This window comes from Crocodylus porosus, unplaced genomic scaffold, assembly GCF_001723895.1.
Source record: "Crocodylus porosus isolate Cpor-Errol unplaced genomic scaffold, CroPor_comp1, whole genome shotgun sequence".
Taxonomy (NCBI): Eukaryota; Metazoa; Chordata; order Crocodylia; family Crocodylidae; genus Crocodylus; species Crocodylus porosus.
The window spans coordinates 73,930,047-73,936,300 of record NW_017728918.1 but is presented as its reverse complement, the minus strand read 5'-3'; positions in this window follow the sequence as shown (position 1 = coordinate 73,936,300).

Here is a 6,254-nt window from a genome sequence, read left to right as displayed (position 1 = left end):
GTAGATGACATAAGATTATTCAATTTAGTCAAGACTAGAATTGGCTGTCAGGAACACTAGAAATCCTAACAAAATTAAGCAACTGGGCAACATGATGACAGATGAATACGGTGTAGACAGCTGCAAGACTGCATATTGGGAGGGGAGGAAGTCAACTATTATCACATTGACTGGCTTTACATTTATTGCAAATACTTAGGAGCTGGATCAAGTGAACAGTGCAAACACTACAGTTCAGTGACATCTGCTTACAGTGCCATCATATAGCAGAATTTATTAGATTGTATTAAGAAAGTGATATAGAATAATGCTGAACATATAAAACTTCCTATTAATCCAGAGTGCAACTTACACAAATAACTGTTTCAAATCTGATTAACTTTTTCTTAGTAAGTATATACCTGAAATAAAAAAGATCCAAAAGTGGACGTTGAAAATGACAAGTATCATGGAATGAATTCCATCTGATGAGGCATTTGTTTAAGGTGTGATTCTGTTTTTCTTACTAAGGCTGAGGAATACTTTGCCCCCATGGACCTTATTGCTGAAACTGGGATGACAACAAGGTCCTTATAGTGGAGATAAGAAAGAGGGAACATGATAGCAGTTGATATACAATAATGAGTAGAATAGGCACTCAAGTGGTTCTATTACTCTATGCTATAGGAGAAAATAATCATTGATATTAAGGTGAGCAAATGCAAAACTGAAAACACTTTTTCTTTACATAAAGCATTACTTATCTGTGGAACTCACTGTCACAAGATAATTTGAGTAATATAAATATCCACCATTAAAGTAGATAGAATAAGTTGTACCAGGGATATAAAAACTTCATGATTCAGGATATCTGGTAAATGATAAAATGTTTCATGCAGAATTGTTAGTAATCTGCCTAGTTCATCTAAAGTCTAGGAGATTGCTTTTTATGGAGAGGAGAAAATGGATTGTGTGGAAGAGGTCAGAACCGGTGGCGTATGATGCTGAAGAAGTGATGGGGTGTGGGAGTGATGAGGAGGACAAGAAAAAGGTAATTATGTAGTGGGGTAGTTTTCTTGTGGGAACTCATTGATAAATCATTTCACTTCTGAGAGAGAGAGAAAAGGATTTGCTTTAGCATGGAATTCAGAGACAACGAGGAGGAGGAAGAGATGAGTCATGAGAGGCACAAGAGAGGAGTTAGCTGTGAGTATTAGCATTATGTAAACTGCTTGCTACTGGTTCTTAAGCTTCTAAATGATGCAGGTGGCCCATGGGAGTGCACAGTGAAAAAGCAAACAGTTCTAGAAAGAGAGAACGGTTAGAGAGAGAAAGAGTGTGTTACAGGTGAATGGCTGCAGTTTCAGTGGAGAGTTTGATATTTGAAGACTGGGACAATGGCACTGTTTGAAAACATGGGTTGTTGGGGGGGGTTGCTGAAATGTTATTCTTAGTGAAATTCAAATTGTTGATGAAAATAAATCATGTAAGTTAGAAAACGTTTCCAACCATTTCTAGGTAAATTCTGCAGTGAAGGCTAAAATGACCATTGGAAAAAACTATTTAGAGTACCATAGGCTACTGTAGTGTTTCCCAACTGTTTCCAGCACAAGGCACACTTACATTAATAAAAATTTTCCACAGCACACCTGTTAAGGCATTCCCCATCCTTATACTTATGAGCTCATGGTAACTCATTTCCATGGCAAAATTCTGCGGCACAGCTCTTCAGAGGCTCATGAACTGTGCATCCCCCACAGCCAAAACATGCACAGTAGATTAATTTCCTTCTGCTTGGCTGGTTTTCTTTCTCACCTTGATAGCCAACACATGTGCAGGTCTTTTGTGAATATCTCATTGATGTGGCACTAGGCGCTAAGATCTGTTAGCACTTGGTGGCTGGAGAACTTTCTTCTCATTAGTCCAAAATTCTCACAGCACACGAGAGAGCTCTTTGAGGCACACCGGTTGAAAAGCACTGGGCTAGTGCATCCTTATTCCCTAGCTATGCATACAATATGTTTAAAAGGGGTAAAATACCCAGATAATAACAGCCACTAGAAGAGCTTTTTAGAGTAAGACAGACCAATTCACCAAAACTCATAAATATATTAAATTCTATACACACTTTAACCACCTTCATTAATTTCTCACATACTAATACCCTCAGAGTGGAACTTATGCACTAAATCACCTTATCTATTCACTACCGTACATTCAACCATGCCCCATCACACATTATTCAGATCACTCATCAATACCTTCCCCAACATATCTACAGAAGAGAACATCGCAGCTCCTGTCACAGACTGGCTGAAAGAGGAAGCAACAAAAGGAACACAAGCTGTCCTGATGATATGGCCTTCACCTCTGCTGAGCTGGGGTAGGAAGCTGGGAATGCCAGAGTGGGGAGGAATTACACAGAAGTAGTAGTGACCTAGACAAGAGCAGACCACAACAATCATGTTATACCAGGTAAATCCCTGCAATCCACTAGGTGAATAACCAGTAGCTTTCATAGAAAAAAGGAATTACATTTCAATTGTAAATCAGGTTCCCTCCCCCAGCCTCTTATCCCATGCAGTGCAGGGGAAGCTCACGATTAAACATGAACAGAATTAACTACTCTAATTAACTACTTTTCTGCCATGCATAGTCCTACTTAAAGATTACATGCTTATAATCATTGAGATAATGGTTACAATATGACAAACAGACATCTTAATGCCCTATTTCAGACTGTTTATACAGTAATACTGAGGTCTATCATATGTCAGCCCCTGATCATCTTTCCTATAGCATTTTAGGACAAAATAATGAGGGTCATACATGTCCATTAATTCACAGGTGAGAATTAAAAGGTGCCTCCTTTGAGTCTGACATCTTCAAAAACTAACCAGCTGGATGAGTACACGAGACACATGGTTTCCAAGAGGAGTTTTCTGGCATATTCAGATATACTGACAAACTTCTGAAAAGGGTGTTGACTCATAGAAGGGCAGCATATGCTCAAAAGACTTTCATGCCTGGGTAGAACAGCTTGTATATCTAGTTTTATCATGGTAAAAAAATCCCCCAGGTCACAGACTTAATTTTCCATTTTAAGATAATTTGTTATTTGGATTTAAAATACTGTTTTGGATTGTATTATAACATTTGATAAACAATTACTTGCAAAGGTAGGAAAATGGAAACAATAAAACTATAAAAAATGTAAAAGGGAATTTTTAAGGGCTAATATTAAATACATCCCATATACATATAACACATGCAATTTCTTACTGCTATCCCTCATGACTGGTGAAATGTACTCCAAGTCCAGATGCAATGAAAGTTCAGATCTTCCCAGCTCACATAGGCATTTCGAGTTGTATCTGGACAAGGAAGCTGCAGTGGTTAGGGTATTAGCCCAGAAAATGGAAGGCCCAAGTTTAAAATCTCTACTACACTTGAGACTTCTGAGGGATCTTGAGCACCTTGCTTAATCTCTGTCCCATAAAAAGTTGGGATAACTGTTGCAGCTGCATCCCTAGTAGCAATGAATGGGACATCTAGCATAAAGAGAATTCTTGAATGCTATTTGTATTATATTACGCCATCCTCTAACAGCTCAGAGCTGCAATGGTGATAGCACCTGTGGGAAAACTTGTGGGTGGGATGGAGAACTAAAGCACAGATAAGACTCTGGAGACTTCCCATGCACCATATGTGTTTTTAACTGTTTTAAAGTACAGAATACCACATTTGCTCCATACTGCTACTTGTGGACAGCATTTTTTAGTGCTGCTGGAAGAATACTTTTAAAAAGTATATCCTGAACTGAACTCTAATTAGAACATAATGTACCTTTGAAAACCAGGAAACAAAATGTTGGCACTGTATTGTGTTGCTACCATTTGAGATAGATACTACATGTTAATTTGGGAGTGTGAAGCTTTTACAGCATTATTTTGCAATTTGTTTAAATGAAAAACACCAACAATTTCTGGATTCTTTTTATATCAACTTACTTTACAAAGCAGTCATCTCCATTTGCTATAACCTCTAAATGAACTAGTACTGTTTATTTGTTCAATATTCATTATAACAGGATTTCAAATGGAAACTGAAAAGAAAATCTGTCTCTTACCAAGATTTGATATGCTAAGACTGACTTTTAAAAGCTAAATGCTACAGGGTTCGTTTGTTCATACACATGGTGGTTAGGTTGTACGCATTTTACATTAGAGTTAAAATATATGTTCTGTGCAGTTTGTATTTTTGTACAAAAGTTCTGTTAGTGCGTGCGCGCGTGTGTGTTTTCACAGTATGCCTATATGCTTATTATATATGCACATGTACATGAATATATGTGTAAATGAATAATTTTCTTCATGGTGAAAGGATTGTTTGCATTTGGACTAAAATCACAAATAAATCACAGTTTTCTACTTTTGCTGAATTGACACTGACTTCTAATTGTCTTCAGTATTTCAAAATATAAACCAGTTTCTTCTCATAATTGGTTTTATAGATGGTCATGTGGGCAGTCAAGGCCTGTGCTCAAAACTATATTTACAGGTTTGAAATTTGTTTAGTTTTATCAAAAAGGGCAAAAAAGTGTGTCCAAGATCTGCTAAGAGAGGAAGTCTATGGGAACTGAATTTTGAAACTGTTTCAAATATGTATTTTTTTCCACATAAAATTGTGTAACCTTGGATCTTCCCTTATTTTTCCTACATATTTCTTCCACAAATTTAGAATGAATGATGTGGTAAATGTGCATTTACCCATTTATTATGGGGCTAATGCTCTGGTCAGTGGGTTGAATTCTGCTCAGGTGCATTGATGTCAATGAGCATAGCTCAGTCTCAGGACAATTGCTCTACATTCACACTGACATAAATGAGAACAGTATCTGGCTTAATACATATACAGTTTCAGTCAGCAAAAGGATTAGCTTAAAAAAATCCCTTTGATTTCATTGTTTCAGTTAACCATTTAATTTGACGGTGTCTGAATGTTAACACATTGAGTTGTATGAGGCTTCTAGTTGCTTTTTTTTTTCAGGGATTTCTATGTGAAAATTGATGATTATAGTCTATTCCTCTTGGGTATTTTAGTTTACTTGTAGGAAATATTTCCTCTTTTATAATCTGTTCTTGTTCACACATGGTAAATAGCAACTACTCAGCAGGATGAGACCAAAGAGACTCTGTACTGTTTACAGAATAAAATAAAGTTTTAAGAAACATTATCAAGAGGCAGGGGAGAAGGAAAAATTAAATTAGCATAACATTATTTCAACTTTTGTGTATATTACATAAAGATTCCATGTGTTAGAAGCAGAGTAATCTAGATGTATTAATATCTTTCTTATCCATATGACCATAAAGAGGAGGAAAAAGAGCAGGAAAGCTTCAAGATATTTTACTGTTTTTGTTGATGTAACTATGAATAACTCCACTACTGTTTTCAGGATGTATCAGGTTCCTAAAATGTATAAAGGATTTCATGAAACTACTGGCTTTAGCTCAACTTCTGGTAATCAGACAGACAGATCATTTGAAAGTGGAGCTGCTCCAAGAAAAAAAAAAGAGGCATTTTTTTTTAGAAATACAGTAATTTCACTTTCTGTCTATTTCTCTCTCTCCTGCTTCATATACATACCTACACATGGCTACATGTAGTATTTCTGCTAAATTTTGAAATTATTGTACTTTAGCAATGTTCACATAATGAAATTGGCGTTATATATTTTACATATGTAATATAATATGAAAAACTGTAAAACATGAAACAAATGGTAATAAAAATAAGTTTTTAGTTGTATTACACCAAGGGCATGTATAAATCTAATTAGAATCCTATTCCTTAACATCAATTATTACTTTCCTCTTAAAAAGCTTCCATCTTTAGCTAACTCAAGTTCTAGCTGCAATTTAGGTATCAGTTTCAAAAACAAACAAAAAAATCCCACAAACTCTGTAGGTGAAAGTTGCCTTTTTGACTTAAAGATATTGCAGTAAAATAGTACCAGTTCCACTAGGAAACTACAGAGGACTAACTAAGTTAAGGACTTTTTATATTTCACCTTGTTATTATTACAGCTTATGACATTTTGATGTTTCACGAAAACCAACTTTACTCATGAAAAATTGCAGGGAAATTACAAAATACCTGTGCATATAGATTTCAAATAAAACTGTCTAAAAAAATGTACAAGCAAATTCATTGTTACAACCTCTGTCGTGTATGTGTGTGTGTGTGTGTGTGTGTGTGTGTGTGTGTGTGTG